This window comes from Eubalaena glacialis, chromosome X, assembly GCF_028564815.1.
Source record: "Eubalaena glacialis isolate mEubGla1 chromosome X, mEubGla1.1.hap2.+ XY, whole genome shotgun sequence".
In the NCBI taxonomy this organism is placed as follows: domain Eukaryota; kingdom Metazoa; phylum Chordata; class Mammalia; order Artiodactyla; family Balaenidae; genus Eubalaena; species Eubalaena glacialis.
In genome coordinates, this window is record NC_083736.1 from 11096739 (window position 1) to 11113456 (window position 16718).

At 42.7% G+C, this 16718-nt stretch overlaps 1 pseudogene; it reads left to right on the forward strand.

The window, feature by feature from the left end:
• Nucleotides 1-381: 381 nt before the first annotated feature.
• On the forward strand, nucleotides 382-1366 carry LOC133082423 (DNA repair protein RAD51 homolog 4-like; annotated as a pseudogene).
• The last annotated feature ends 15352 nt before the right edge of the window (nucleotides 1367-16718 follow it).

Below are 16718 nucleotides of genomic sequence, written 5' to 3' on the forward strand. Positions count from 1 at the left end.
ATGTTTCACCATACAGTAGGAAAGTGGGATATGTGTTTTGAGTAAAAAAGGAGTTTTATGCATGGTCGGGCTGTGATTAGATTAAACTTAATTGGGTAAATGGATTTTGTTATTAAAAATTGGGAATTCCCTGGCAGTACAGTGGTTAGGCACCTTCACTGCTGGGGCCCAGGTTTGATCCCTGGGGAACTGAAATCCCACAAGCCTCGTAATGCGGCAAAAAAAAGAAAACAAAAATAACTGAGGAGCTCCCATGGGGTCCACACCATCGCTGCCTCCCACCTCCCATGCCAGGTCCAGAAAGGGGCAGAAGGTAGGGGGCGCATCTGGAGAGGGCCTGCAGATGCCCCTGGGACAAGCGGCCCCAGGCCCCTAGGGAACATGGGTGTGCTCCAGGCCAGACTGTGCCCAGGCCTCACCCAGGACATGGTCCAGCTTCTGCGGAGCTGTGGGATGAAGACAGTGATGGATCTGGTTTCTGCAGACCTGGAGGAGGTAGCCCAGAAATGTGGCTTGTCTTATAAGGCCCAGTCACCCTGAGGCCGGTGCTGCCGGCTCAGTTCTCAGCTTTCCCCTTCAGTGGCACTGACCTGTACGAGGAACTGAAGACCTCCACTGCCATCCTGTCCACTGGCATTGGAAGCCTGGACAAACTGCTCGATGCTGGTCTCTATACTGGAGAAGTGACTGGAATTGTAGGAGGCCCAGGTAGCGGCAAAACCCAGGCATGTCTTTGTGTGGCTGCAAATGTGGCCCATGGCCTGCAGCACAATGTCCTATACATCGATTCCAGTGGAGGCCTCACAGCCTCCTGCATCCTCCAGCTGCTTTAGGCCAGGACTCCAGATGAAGAGGAGCAGGCAGGAGCTCTCCAGAGGATCCAGGTGGTGCATGCGTTTGACACCTTCCAGATGCTGGATGTGCTATAGAACTTAGGAGGCGCTGGGGCCCAGCAGGTGAGCAGTTCTTCAGGGACTCTGAAGATGGTGGTTGTGGACTCAGTCACTGCGGTGGTCGCCCCACTTCTGGGAGGTCAGCAGAGGAAGCCTTGGCCTTGATGATGCAGCTGGCCCCAAGAGCTGAAGACCATGGCCCGGGACCTCAGTGTGACAGTGGTGGTGACCAACCACATGACCCGATATAGGGACAGCAGGAAGCTCAAACCTGCCCTCAGATGCTCCTGGAGCTTTGTGCCCAGCACCTGGCTTCTCCTGGACATCGGTCAAGGTGCAGGAGCATCAGGCAGATGGCACCTGGCATGTCTGACCAAATCTCCTCGTCTGCCAACAGGTTTCCAAGAGATGGTGGACGTAGGGACCTGGGGGAACCCAGAGCAGAGCCCAACATACAGGGAGATCACATATGACTGTGATGTTGATTGGGAAAGAGAGAGGCATCAAGGTCCCCAACTCTCCTGCACAGTAATGTCTACTGTTCACTGCCGGCAGCCCTTGGGGCTGCAGGGAAGCTCTCGGGCTGGGCAGCCATCTCAGCCCTCAGCTCCTCTCTTGGAAACACAGCACTACTGGCAAGAGAGTATAATATTGTGGAAGGACCCAGAAATTCATGCTGGTTCCAGGTTTTCTTCCCTTGTTTCTACCACGTGCGTTTCCAGCAGGAGCCGAGTTCATTCTGGCTTGGGCATCTCTGAAGAGGCATGCTAGTGACTGGACTGATAACCCTGTGTGTCAGCATCCTGCACACCATCCTAACACAGTGACTGAGCCTGAGGCTTCTAGCTTATCTTTGCTTCCCTTCTTCTTCGTTTTTTTTTTTTGGCCTCTGTTTTTCCATCTATAAGATGGGGCTCCCTTTCCCTTAGCTGTGTCTTTGCATTACTGGGTGGAAGTAATCTTGCAAATGCAAAACTCTTCTTTATCTAGGTCCTGTTCTTAAAAACATACAAAGGAAATTAAAAAAAAAAAAAAAAGTAAACTGGTGCAGGACTAGATTTGTTTCCTCTCTGCTAAGAAAACAAGTTTACTTAGAATGCTGTTTTTGATAACAGATTGTGTGAACTTCCTTGCCTTTAAGTGATCTGTATTTGTTTGTAAGTATTCACAGTGACCTGTGACTCTGACCAAATGTTTTTAAAACGTTTTGATATTTTTTGATGAACTTCCTATGAAATTCTAATTAAAGTTCTTTTGACTTCAGCTAACTTTAGGATGCTTCAGAGGGCCCCTGAGGCACCTCAGGAAAAAAAATACATATATATATATAAAACTAAGTAGGATTGGTTGGTTTGTTAAATTACATGGAAAGCATTGTCAAGTGAGTGATAAGCCTCCTCAGATTATACGGTATGTATAAATGTTATTAATATAGGCATTCTAGCAATTATATAAAGTTTCTGAAATTTGGATATGTCCTGGTATAATGTTATAATTTTAGTTGTTATCTTAAAATGTTGTATGTCACAGCAACTTGGATAAGCTTCTTTGTCAAAAAGCATTGTGATCAGATCTTTAACCTTGCCTTTTTAAGACTTTAACATTCAGAGACAGCTAAGCTGATGCTTTGCAGAACTGCTGCATCTTCAAGAAGAGTCATAGAAAGGACATTTTGACAAGGGCAGGTTTCTGATAACTTTTAAATCATACTGCTAAACTAGGTAAGATATTTTAAAGGTCTAATGGAAACTCTGATTTCATAAAACTGTTAGTAAAAAGGATTAATTATATAGGACTGAGTAAACTGATGAATATGGTTATAATTTTTTGGTTTTGCCTGAAATATTACTGGCTTTTAATCTGTGTTTTTACAGATGTAAGGAAACCTTTCCCCTTAGATATAGTTATGACACAGTCGGAAAATTAAAATTAATAGATAGGTATGGGAACTGGAACCAAAAGCCTAAGTCCAATTACAAATTACATAGCAACAGGGCTAAGGGGTTTCATCAGGTTAAAATAATTGTAGATAAAGAAGGAAAGAGAATTGTGCTATTTACTAAAGATTCTAAGGAATATTCCCTGCCCAAGACTGATCAATTCCGTTCCACAATCACCCCCTCATTGCCCCTGTTCAGCAGGAAGTAGCCAGAGCAATCCTCACCCCTTTCCCACAAGATTGTGGAATGGACATTGACAGTGGGGAATTGTAATAGGGAATAACAAATCTGACTCTATATTAGATCCGTTTCTTTAACTTTTGTATTCTATTGCTTTTGCTACAAGTTAATCACTAAAGAGATGTTGCCTATAGCTTAAAGTATACATAGTGGCCCATCTCAGGGAACCCTGCCCCCATGCTTGAATGTTAAACTGCAATACCTTTGTTCAGCTCACAGGGAACATCCTGACCCAGGCCATCTCTGAATGGCTGCAGGAAAGAAGAAATTAACACATCCCCTCCTGGGTCTGGCTGAAACCAGGAGACATTTGCAACAACTTATGACCTATATTGCCTGTTTTGCAAAATTGTTGTTTCTTGCATTAACAAATGTGTGACTGAGCCTCTGATAAAATGATAATATATAGTTCCATATGAGATCAATGATCATAATAGTGTAACTCTAGATATGGGAAGAAGCAACAATAGGGAATATTTTCCTGGACCACAAGAGGCTAGTAAGATAGGTGGTCCAAAGACTTTTGGCTACTGTTAATAAGGCCTAGTCCAGTAATAGCACATTGAGTGGCCTATCAATGAAATCTTCGCCAGACCTGGAAATGAGCATTCCTAGCACCATGGGATGAAATGGTCATGAAATGCCCCCAAAACCATGGTCAAATTTATGACCATGAAGGGGCTCTGTCAACTAAAAACTGGCACTTGCCATCTACCTCTAAAAGGATTAAATAATGAGCCGCTGCAGCTGCTGACCTTCAACACCCCGTGAAAGGAGTTCAGGGTGGAGAGCAGGAATGAGGCACTCTGTGCTCTGGGAAAAACTGGCAGAACAGACCTTCAGATAGTTAGATAGTTTCAGAACATTTTATGAGCTCAAATTCTTGCATCTTCTCATATCTAGAAAAGCACTAAAATCATTAAGGGTGACATCTGCTTTGGCCATTGAGGAGAGAAATGCATTTGGAAGTACAAATGGAGTAGCTGTGTCAGACTCAGATGCCATCAGCCATTCTTAAAGCAGTGTCTGCTGGTGAAACCGAGCAGGACCCTGTGGGTACCTCTGTCAAGTTTATGATTAACCTCCTTATCTGAACCTTTATTCTTTTTCTTGTTCAAAACTTGTTCTCCTCAAGATTGAGGAGTATCAAAGAAAAGGGGGCAAGATGGACAGCGGGAAGGGAGTGAGGCTGAGTAGACAAAATAATAGATGTCCACTACAATATTCTACTCCATTGTCAGATCACTGAAAGGGAGGAGGGAGAGTGGAGCTTTCTTTAATTGCACTTTTCTTGTGTATCAGGCATGGTGCCAAGCATTTTTCATTTTTCATACATAATTTCCTTTAATTACCACAACAGCTCTATGAGGCAGGTATTACTTTTAGATTCTGGAGTTGAGATTCAGAGAGGTTTAGCGACTTGTCCAAATTTGCACAGCTAGTAAGATGCAGAACAAAACCCAGAGCATTTTGATTCCAAAGCCCAACATAGTGACTACCATCCTATATTTCCTCCCATTTGTCTGATGATGTGTGTTGGTTTCTGCTTCAGAAAAAATAATCCCCAGAGTTCTGGTCAAGATTACCTGCAATCTATTTATACTCAAATTATGAATATAAAAATTCTCTTTGAATCAAGGACAAGTAAGCTATGATCCATTCTTTCTTTCGTTATAAGGACTGGATTCTGTTCAGTTTTGTTTTCTTTTTAACATCTCATCTAGTGCCTTGGACATAGTAGGTGCCAAGTAAAAATGATTTATAGGGTATAGTGAAAGGCTTTCTAACTACAACTCAAAATGCTGATGCAGTAAGAGAAAAGGGGACTTCCCTGGTGGTGCAGTGGTTAAGAATCTGCCTGCCAGTGCAGGGGACACGGGTTCGAGCCCTGGTCCAGGAAGATCCCACATGCTGTGGAGCAACTAAGCCCTTGTACCACAACTACTGAACACTGTGTGCCTAGAGCCCATGCTACACAACAAGAGAAGCCACGGCAATGAGAAGCCTGCGCACCCCAGCGAAGAGTAGCGCCTGCTCACCACAACTAGAGAAAGCCCACGCGAAGCAACAAAGACCCAATGCAACCAAAAATAAATAAATAAACGTTTTTAAAAAATTTTTTTAAATAAGAGAAAAGATGGATAAATTTGATGACCTAAAAATAAATTTTTTTTTGCATGGCATAAAACAACATAAGTAAAGTCAAAGGATAAATGGCAAGCTGGGAAAAACTATTTGCAATATATTTCACAGATAAGGAGCTAAAATTCGTAATATGCAAAGAACTTTTATAATTGAGTTTAGAAAAACCAATAATCCTATGGGAAAAGAATGTGCAAAAGACATGGACAGACAATTTACAAAAAGAGATGTAAAAATGGCTCTTGAACTTATGACAAGATGCTCAGCTTCACTCATAATAAAAGAAATACAAATGAAAACTACCCTGAGACACCACTCTCACCCATCAGAGTGGCAACAATTCAAAACACTGACACGACAATCTGTTAGTCAATTGTGAGCACTCTCGTTGCTGGAGGGAATGCAAAATTGTATAATCTCTATGGAGGGAAATTTGGCAATATCTAACAAAACCGCATAAGTGCTTACCCTTTGACCCACCAATGCCACGTGTCAGAATTTACCCTGAAATACACCTCTAACAATATGAAAACACATGTGCAAAAGGTTACTCATTGCAGCATTATTTGTCCAAGCATAGGAGACTGGTCGAATAAACTATGGGGTATCCAAACAAAAGAATGCTATGCAGATAAGTTTATATCACCAATAAAGGACAGATGGACATCGTGTGCCTCCAGATGGGCTACCCTGAGAAGGACACAACATCACCTATTGAATATTCTGGCCAAAAATGCATAACATTTTCAGATGTGCATACCTATGAGTACGGGACCCTCCCTTCCCTTGTGGATCCCAAAGCAGTTCCTGGAGGGCTTGGGGAGGGGCATCTTGTTTGTATTCATGTGTGAAAGAGAACTGATTTCTTCTGCAGTCTTCTGCATCTCAGTAAAAGGCAATTCCAAGCTTCCAGTTGTTCCGACCAAAAGCTTTTACTCCTCAAGTTTCGATACCCCCTTCTTGATAAACCATAAGAAAAACATGAAATTGGAGTTAATCTTTTTGCAACAACATTTGACTCAGAGGCCCTCTGCTCAGACCTCAGGTTTGGAGGAAAGAGGAAGATGATCTGAGGATAAGCAGATAACACCTACTCCAAACCAAATATTGGGACTTTCAACACAGTAGAGCTGGTACCCCTTAGAGATATCGTGATATCATAATAAATTGAGTATTAGTTTAAGGAAATCCCTGATTTATTTCTCAGTGATACCTGTAGAGCCAGAAGCTCATTGGGTGAGGCAGAGAACTTCAAAGAGCAGGTAGCACAGTGATAGAGCCCACACTTCCCCTCACCTTCAGTTGGCAGCAGTCAGTTACATGGCCCCACCTAACTGCAAGGGATGCTGGGAAATGTAGTCTAGCTGTGTGCCCAGGAGGAGAAGGGAAATGGTTTGGTGAACAACTAGCCAGTCTCTGCCACCTTGGTGATAGATTACAAATAATGTCTTCCCTTTCACATATTCACTAATATGAATCTACAATTATTAAATATTATTTATACTTTGCAAATTATGATGACTTGATTTCTTTTTAATTTATTAAATGGATTACCTACATGAAATTCCTGATAGCGTAGAAAACCCATTAAGGACACTATGGATGCCAAACCTTAAGTAACATTGCACTCAAGTCATATCAAACCGTTTCTCAGAAATATTCCCTGGTGATGGCAATGGAGAGACTCCAGAAAGAAGGCTGGTGCCTCCAGTGAGGAATAAAATTAAGTGCTGCTGAAGCAATTCTCCAGTGGTAGCTGATAACAACTGCACACCAGCTGTTCCCACTTTATAACACTTTTCCATAAAGCCCCAGATTTCAGCTTTTGTCATTTTTTTTTTTTTACCCTTTTCCCTCTGTAACGGAATTTGTATATTTCACTTACATGGAGGCTCAAAAGTGAGCAAAGTAAGAAGGGATGCTAAGGTTGGAAAACATAGGTGTTAAAAAAAAATAAGAAGAAAAGAAAAATTAGATGACTTTAGGACTAAGGGGGCTAGAGCAGGGCGCAGGAGTGATAGAAACAGCACGTGGATTGTGTAATTTTGCCATTGGCCATTTTCTCTCTTTGAGCTTCCACTCTAGTCTTTTGCAAATTACATTCATTTACTCAGCAGGTTCCTGACCCTGCTGGGAAGTCTTAAATCAGAGATCCTGATTTAATTGCTCCGGGGGCTGGGGTCTGAGGCTTTGGAATTGTTCAAAATTCCCCGGGGTGATTCTCCTGTACCGCAGAGCTGAGAACCACTGATTTCCACCCTGCATTGCATTTTGGTTGACTAATTTGGGGTACTTGACCATACCTCTGATGAAATTGACTCAGATGAAATTGGAAGTCCATACATTTAAAATATGTAAAGAAAAATACACCTACCCAGGGCATAGTTCGAATTGTGACCTGCACTAAAAACAACCTCCGGACAGCCAAAAACAGTGATCACAAAGTTCCTGCGCTGAAGTTCATCTGATTTCTTCTCACAGGGAGCTCTGAAGGCCAAGATTTCTGAATTATGCGGTTTCCTCAGTTAGGTCCTCGAACAACTTTGTAGGAAGTTGGGACGAGCTTATCACCAGTTTTAATGACTTGCGTATCTGCTCAAGTAGGCAATCTGGGGACCCGCCTGACCCTGTCAGTGCAAACTTAGCTGGTTCTTTGCAAAGGCAAGCAGGACAGGCGGTCACCCGGCATTGGGGTGACCATGCCGAATGCCATTGTTTATGAAGGCAGTTCTGCACATGTGGTGGGTTACCCTAAGACTTTCTGTCAAGTCCAGTTGAACAACATTCATATAGACCAGGGTTTCTCCAAAATATCAATAGTGCTGAGGTTGAGAAACCTTGATTAAAAGCAGACATGTCCACAAAGTCCAAAGGGAAGAACCATTTGGGGGACCTTTAATAATATAGATCAGTGGCTCTCAATCACTGGGAGTGGTTTTGCCTTCCAGGGATATTTGGCAGTGTCTGGAGACACTTTTGTTTGTCACACCTGGGAGGGGGTGCTACTGGCATCGAATGGGTACAGGCCAGGGGCACTGCTCTACATCCTACGATGCACGACACAGCCCCCTCACAACAAAGAATGATCCAGCTCCAAATGGTAGAGTGCCAAGGTGGAGAAACCGTGGCCCAGGATCGCCTCTGTTTTGGCCGTTGGATCCCCCGGTCTTTCCACCACCATTTGGTTTTGTGCTTTTGCTCCTGACCTTGGCGTCTGCCCTTGTATTGCCAAGGCAGTTTTGGATGTCTAGACCCGATGCAACTTTGGCATAGCAGTAGGGTGGCTGAGAGGACGGAGCCTTGGCACAGAATCCAACCCCTGGAACAGATCGACCCTGGGGAGCAGGTCAGTTAACATCAAAGGTTCAGCCGGGCTTGGGGGAGACAAGTCACAGTGACAATTCAAGCCGACAGTCAGCACAAATGACCCTGCAAAAGACATCTTGTCCTGCCAGGCACAGGAACAGAGTGGCTGGGAATCTGGGGCAGTAGAGACTTTTACTGTAAAATCAGGCTGTTTCCGGAAAGTCGGGCAAAAGGTAAGACGGCCCCAGGTAGCAAGCTGGGGTTTGGGGGCAGGGCTAGATCCTGGGATGAGGCACCTTGTAAGAGTGAGTCAGGACACCAGGGGGAGGAGGAAACCTGGATACTTTGCAAGCCCGCTGAAAGAGGATTTGAGACAGACTAGAGTATAATTACAAAGCAGGGCAGGTGGGAGGCTTGGGCTCAGTTCAGAGAAAGGGTGATGGATATTCATTAGCGGAGTGGGAATGCCACGGGAGAGGGCAGGTCGAGACGTGGAAAGCACTGCTGAGCCCAGCCGTAAGCAGCGGGACGCTGCCGCCTGGGACTGAAAAATAGGAGCACTGACTCCGTAACAAAAAGCAACTCTCCCTTTCCCCAACACCACACATGCACGCACACAGCACTGGCCCCCCTCCAACCCCACGGTAGGGGTTGCAGAGACAGTCCTTGCCTGCACACGGAGTGGTCTGCTTCATGTGGAAGCAAAAGCTGCTCCGTGAATAGAGCAGAAGCAAACCAGTTGAGACCAAAAGTGTAATTAGTTATTTGTTGTGTTTTTGGTTTGTAGATAGCTTCGGCTTTATTTCAAAATTACATTTTTCTGTAACATTTTAAACATAACATACATTCCTCATAGAAGATCCGGAACTTACAAAAGAATAAAAAGAAGAGGAAAATATTACCTTGCATTCCCATGATCTGTTGATATCTCTATTAACGCCTCTATTAATATTCTTCTAGTCTGTTTTTTCTTTGTGAAGATTCTAGTTCTTTTCAAACAGAGAGGAAATATTTTTCTCTCTGTAACTTTGTATCCTTAACATTAGGACAAAATCATTTCCCTTGCTATTGCAAACTCTATATGAATAATTTTTGTGACATTTCTGGATTTGTCTGTTTGTAAAGTCAACCCATGCTCACTGTAGAAAATTCGGAAAATACAGAAAAGTTTAAAAACATTTGTATAATCTGTAATTCCATATTTCAAGGATAATCACTCTCAAGATGTTGGTGGGTTTTTCCTGTTCCGTTTTTGCTTTAATGGCACCTTTTATTCTAATGGTCATTAACTGATATTCACCTTATAACTTGCTTGACATATAGTAATAATCCAGGCAAATATCCCCCTGAATTTTTCTGTGGCCAGGCCCTTGTCTCATTTGAATCCATAAGAAAATGTGAATTTTTTTTCTTTAGATAGACTCTGGATTTATATGTCACTTTGGACTCCTCCAGGTGATAAACCACCTACCCAAGAAATAATGAATAGGGAAGCCTGCCTTTTCCTGTTCATCACTACTTTTGCAGGTAATACTTTTTCTCCTTCTTCTTAATGGAAATATTCTACAATATATTAAGTTTTGTGGTGTGGGTAAAACTATTCAAAATACTTATGAATCCAGAGCTAGAATCTCATTAGGGATTTTGGTGAACATTGTTTTGCATAATCCAAACCTTACTTTATACATGCAAATACACCTACAAACAAGAATTTTTGCCCCAGCAAAACTGAGGTTTTGCCTCTAAAACTGCTGGGAATGGAGATATTTGTTCAAAGGTAACAAAAGGTGTTGGTAGGAAAAATCGACTTGAAGTCAGAAGGTCAGAGTTTGACATGACCTTGGCTATGCAGCCATGGAAACTTAGCAAGTTGTTTATCTCCCCTGAGCCTCAGTTTCCTTGTCTGTAAGATGGGGATACTAGCTACCGCACAGAGGATTAAGTGAAGTAACAAATACAGAGAACAATGCCTGGCAGAGGAGCCCCTTTATGAGATGCTGGCAGTGAGTCAAGCGAAGTTCTACATCACAGGCTGACAACCTATAGCCCAAGGGCCGAATCTGGCATACTGCCTGTTTTTATAAATAAAGTTTTTTTGGAACACAGCCAAACCCATTCACTCAAGTATTGTCTATGGCTTTCGTGCTGTGCTCGCAGAGTTGAATAGTTGTCAGATTGTAGGACCCAAGAAACCTAAAATATTTACTATCTGGCTTTTTACCAAAACTTTTTCTAACCCCTGTATTAAGCGCCTCCCCCCAAACCCAAGAGGTAGATTCTATTGTCTTCCTGTTTCACAGGTGAGGAAACTGAAACATAAAGAGGTTAAGGACTTGCCCAGTGACACAGCTCTTAGGGAGTCACATCGAGAGCCCAAGTCTATCTGAATTCGAAGCATGTGAGCTGAGCAAGCTCTCTATAATGCCCCTTCAATAGAAATTTGGGTTAGATCTGAACTCTTGCAATCTTAACGTCTGCTTCTGTCATAACACCACCCTCTCAACCATTGATAATGTTTGGGCCTTGAAAACAGGCATCGGTAACTTTAACGTTGATTCCAGCATGCTGTGATGTAACTCTTCCAGCAGAAACCACATCTCAACTCCAAATCAATATACCAAACTGGAACTCAGGGAGGTGGATGAAAGAGTGTCGGCATCAAGAACTATGAAAGATCTGAGATTTGACGCCACCAGCCAGCTCATGAGTTAGCCTGCCACGGTTTCATGGATGCTGGCAGAAGACATGAGATTCCTGGGTCAGAGACAAAAGGCTTTCGTATTCTCAAGACCACAAGCAGCAGGAGCTTCATATTCATATCAGACGTCCTTGAGAAAAAAAAAGTCCAGCACAAAGGCCATCAGCACCTCCACCAGCAAGACACGCAGAAACTCCGGAGACTCGTGGAGAAGTGTCTTCAACCGTAGTTAACAAAGGCTCTGTGTTGCTACATTCTGCGCATTGAGTGATTTTTACTTTCTGTAGGTTCTCAGACAGAAAATACTAAATTTTCCTCTTCACAAACCATGATGGGGTGAACTTGTCTTTACAATTCATAAGCAATAATTTTACTTTTATTCCAGCCAAGTGTGCTCTCTTCTTACAAAGTAAGCACTTTCTTCTTTGATTCATGAAACATGGCAGTGAATATCCTAAGGCTTATTATTCTGACAGTCCTGGCCAGGCTGAAAATTTCAAACCAGTACCAACTCCCCAACTGTCATTTTCAAGTCTTCAGCTCTCTTCCCTGCAGTTGAAAGCAGGTCTTCTACAAGCCTCATCTGAGCAGCCAAGCAGTGGTATCTGACACCAACCGAATACAATACCACCTAACTACCTTCTCAATTCAACAAATCATTTCTAGCTTCTGAAATGCTTGAGGCCACCAGATGTCCTGAGAACAAACTAACATATCATTTAAGACGGGCAATGAAAGATGGCCATTAAAGAAAAAAGCAGACGTATCTATTTGCTCAATGCCTGACTGTCAGCAGAGCAAAGCGAATGCATACACACTCGACATCATCAAGAAGAAGACAGCAGCATGTCTTTATTCAAAATCAACACTGCCAGCAGGTACAAAACACACATACGTTTCCTACCCACATCTGCTGATGAGATCACCAAGTAACACGTGTGTAAGTGTGTAACGGAGACTGGCAAACAGAAGTGTACATCTTTCAAGAGCACAGACTTCACTCCTGTCTTCTCCATTGGATGGCTCCCTTCCAAGGGGGCTCTTCTGCCAGCTACTTCTGAGTCAAGGTCCATATCTACCAAGGATCTGAGAGTGGCTTGTGTTCCATATATTTTAGGGGATTGGATGGCCCCATTTTAATGGTCAAACTGAATGCATACAGTTATACCAGGCTTGTTATCATCCCATCGTAGACATTGTAACTGACCACGTATTGACAGGTCAAGAGAGGGGCTCTTTTCAGATGAATTTAAGTCCTAGCGGTAAAGAGTGAGCTTATTATTTGTTCTTTTGTGGTTAAAGTTTCTATCAGATATACTACTATATGTCTTTGAAAGCCACCTTGAATTCTTTTTCAAATGAGGCACAGTTCCAAACAAATGGATCGGACAGAAGACCTACCTTCAGGGGGCTGTTAGCCTAGTTAAGTGGGCTATAATGTGCAAAAATATCCAAGCCTCCTGAAAGAGGTATAACACACTAGGGCCAAAGGGAAGAGGATTCATATTTGGAAAGAAATCAGAAAATAGTTCTTGGAGGAGATGGTGTTTGAGACGGACTCTTAATAGATCGGTAGGATTCAGAAAGCTAGAAGGGAGCCAAGGATACTCATCCTGAGAAGTGAGAAAATACGGACTATGTTTAAGGAACAAGGTGTACTCCACTGTGGCCTGATGCTAAGTTACAAGAGTGAATAACAAAAACTGCCTCTGTGAGGGACCCTGAGGGTCAGGCTGAGGCGTTTGAAGGAACTTGGGAAGATGGGGCGCTGCGGACTTTTGAAGAGCAAGGATTGTGGTTTCATATCCCCTAGTCCCTTTGATGGCTTCTGATCAGTGAAAAGGGCTACACGGAGTAGACATGCAGCTATGTGGAGAGAATACTGAAAGAATTCAGAAAATTGGGCCATGATAGATTTGCTAACTACTAATTCCTGAGGACCTATGACCACTCTAGGTTTCAGGAGGTTTACAAAGTAACTTGAAGCCCTATGTATCTCTAAGGAACTGATAGAGAAAGCAAGACAGGGGAAAAAATGTATTATCTATAGGTAGGTATCATCAAATGGACAAATAGCACATTGTAGGGAAAATTCACCAGCAATGTGGGAGTCCATAAAACACAGACACTAAGTCCTATATGATTGAAGAAAGTACGTCAAATAGAAGAGTATCAAAATGGAGATCTCATTGGTAAACAAAATTGACCTTTGCTGCTGAAACACACAAAATACGGAGTACTTTTCTGTACACCAATTTTGTAGAGTTGCACCGTTCAGTAGCTGTGGCTAATTGAATGTAAATTTAAATTAATTTAAAGTTCAGGTCCTCAGTCACACTAGCCACATCCTGATGTTCAGTAGCCACATGTGGCTAGCAGCTACCATATTTGCATATTAACAACACAGGCATAGACCTTTTGTGATCATGGCAGGAAGTTCTGTTGGCACTGTTTGAGGGTTATGGTTAAGTCTGAGAGGTGGGGCAAGAGGATCATGAACGCTTTGAGAAACTAACAAAAGTCGTGGACCCTTTCCTCCTAATAAAATGTACAAACACATATCCACATGCTATTTTGTATATACCTTCAGGGTTTTTTTTTATGACTTCCCGAAACCTATTCATAGATCATTTAGGGATTCATGGGCTCCAAGTTAAGAAATCCCAGAAGACTTTTAAATATTTTAGCTTCTGGCTCATAATCTTATTCTTCACTCCAAGTCCTGTATTATTCCCAGAAGTCTCTAACATTCAAGTGAATGTCACATAGAATGTCCTGCCTCTAATTTTCTTTTTCTCTTCACCAGTGATGACTTTCTCTTCTATTCCATATTGGCCATATGGTCACTTCCTAAAGCTGATCTTCGTCTGGAAGAACACCTATCAACTCTGAAATCGCAAACTGAAATATCTGGCACTTGGATTTCAGGCTCCTTTCTTCCAACTCTCTCTCTCTCTCACTCACTCCCAATACTTTGGTTCTTCAGTTTTATCAAGACTCCAGCCCAATGGCCCCTAAACTTTCTCAGTACCAATCACCCCCTTCCTTTATTCACACCCTTCCCTATTCAGCTCAGATAACTTGGACCAACATTTCAACCACCCTACTGCCAAGGTCTTCATTCCCCCTGCCTGTTGACCAACTCTCGACTCAGCCTGCCAATACCCCATCCTCAGTGGGTCCACCTATCTGCCTTTTCCCCAGCTTCACCTGAAGTGCTGAGAAGCATTAGAGAAAAAGCATAGAATTTCTCAGATTTGCGCTACAGCATATTTATGGTGTCCACAGTCAATTGGGTCTTTAATGTTGCTGCAACCCTATTGTGTTTCCCTTGTCAAATCTTTTTTCCATTTTCCATATCAACCACTTAAGACATTTTCCAGTCTGCATATTTACATAATGATATATGTACATAATGACAAGAAATTGGAAATATGCCATGTCCATTGTAAAGGAACTAATTAAATAACCTGTGATACATCTACAAAATGGAATACTGTATACCTATTAAGAAAATGGAAAGCTCTTCAGGATACATTGTTTTAAGTAAAATATAGTGAAGGTTAAGAGTAGTATTTGTCATTTCCTTTGTTCTGATGGGCACATTATGTGCAGTAACAAACTATGACATCTCAGCAGCTTAACATAATACATATTTATTTCTTGCTCATTGCACAACCCAGTGTGAGTCAGGTGACTCAGATCTATATGCCACCATCTTAAACCTGTGACCTTTGAAGCCATAACCAAAGAGAGAGAGTGTAAATACAGCTCAGGAAGTCATATGGGAGAGCCCAGGGATGGTGTAATCACCTCTGCTCACGTCCTACTGGCCAGACCTAGTCATATGGCCTCAACCTAACAGCAAAGGAGGCTGGGAAATATAGTCTTCCTGTGTTCCTCAGAGAGGGAAAAAAAGGGGGAATTTGGTGACCACAGAACATTGTCTCTGCCACAGTTACATTTAACTAAGAAAAGGGGACAGAAGAGAATATTTAATTAAATTTGCTTCTATTTGCACTTAAAAACTTAGTATAGCAAGTTATAATAATGGGGCAGGGGAAAAGAGATGGACAGGGCCAGGGGGAGAAGTAAGACATCTCAGTGTGTGTGGGTGTGGGTGTGTGTAAATTACTGAGCCAGATGATTGCGTTAAATATTCAGCAAAATACCGGTTTTTTGTTTTGTTTTGTTTTTTTAATTTTTTTGGCTGCGTTGGGGCTTCGTTCCTGCACGCGGGCTTTCTCTAGTTGTGGTGGACGGGGGCTACTCTCCATTGTGGTGCGTGGGCTTATTATTGCGGTGGCTTCTCTTGTTGTGGAGCATGGGCTCTAGGCGCACGGGCTTCAGTAGTTGTGGCTTACGGGCTCAGTAGTTGTGGCTCGCGGGCTCTAGAGCTCAGGCTCAGTAGTTGTGGTGCACGGGCTTAGTTGCTGCGCGGCATGTGGGATCTTCCCGGGCCAGGGCTCGAACCCCTGTCCCCTGCATTGGCAGGCGGATTCTTAACTACTGCGCCACCAGGGAAGCCCAAAATACCGTTTTTTAAACATTAAACAAAGCACCAGGTAAGTAGAACGTTCTCCACTCTTCTCAAACCTGCCACCACCATGAGGGCTCTCTGGAGATGGCTCTCCTTCTACGTCGCAGAGAAAACTGAAACCGTCAGATATTACTTCCTGCTGGCCAACTTCTGCTCGTCCCTTAGGTCTGATTTTCAGCTTCATGTCCCCTGAGAAGCCCTGACTCCCTAGGCCTGGTTACACACCCCTCCCACGAGTTCTGGAGAACCGTCAACCTCTCCCTCACTGCACTGTGCACACACTATCGTAATTGTCAGTTTCTAGTCTGTCGCCCCTGCTATACTTTCAGCTCCAGGAGGACAGCCGCGCTGCATACTTTGTGCATACCTGTATCCCATCACTGCTGGCCACAGCGTCGGCAGACAATAAAAAATGCGTTTGAATGAATGAAACAATGAATTAACCCAGCAAAGGGTTAGGACATGGTTACTTTCACAACACTTGGAGTGCTTCACTACTGAAGAATGAGTCTACCTTGTGACCACATGAGAAACTGTTCCTATTGCTATCTTCTAAGTAAAAACTGGTGATTTTTACAGGAGTCACATCCCTGGCCTTGAACTGATGGCTTTTATAATCATATCACAGACCAAAAACGACATGCAAAATTTCTTCTTCAAGGGTTTGCATGTTCTCAGGAAGTCATAATGAACATTCTGATTTTCAAAACTTTTAAAAAATATATGCATAAATTTCCAATTCTTTTTTTAATTTAAATACAGTTGATATAAAATGTTGTATTGGTTTCTGCCATACATCAAAGTGAGTCAGATATATATAGATTTGAATATATATATTTTTTCATATTCTTTTCCATTACGCTTTCTTTCAAGATATTGGATATAGCTTCCTGTGCTATAGAGTATGATCATGTTGTTTATCTTTTTTTAATATTAATTTTATTTATTTATCGTCTTTT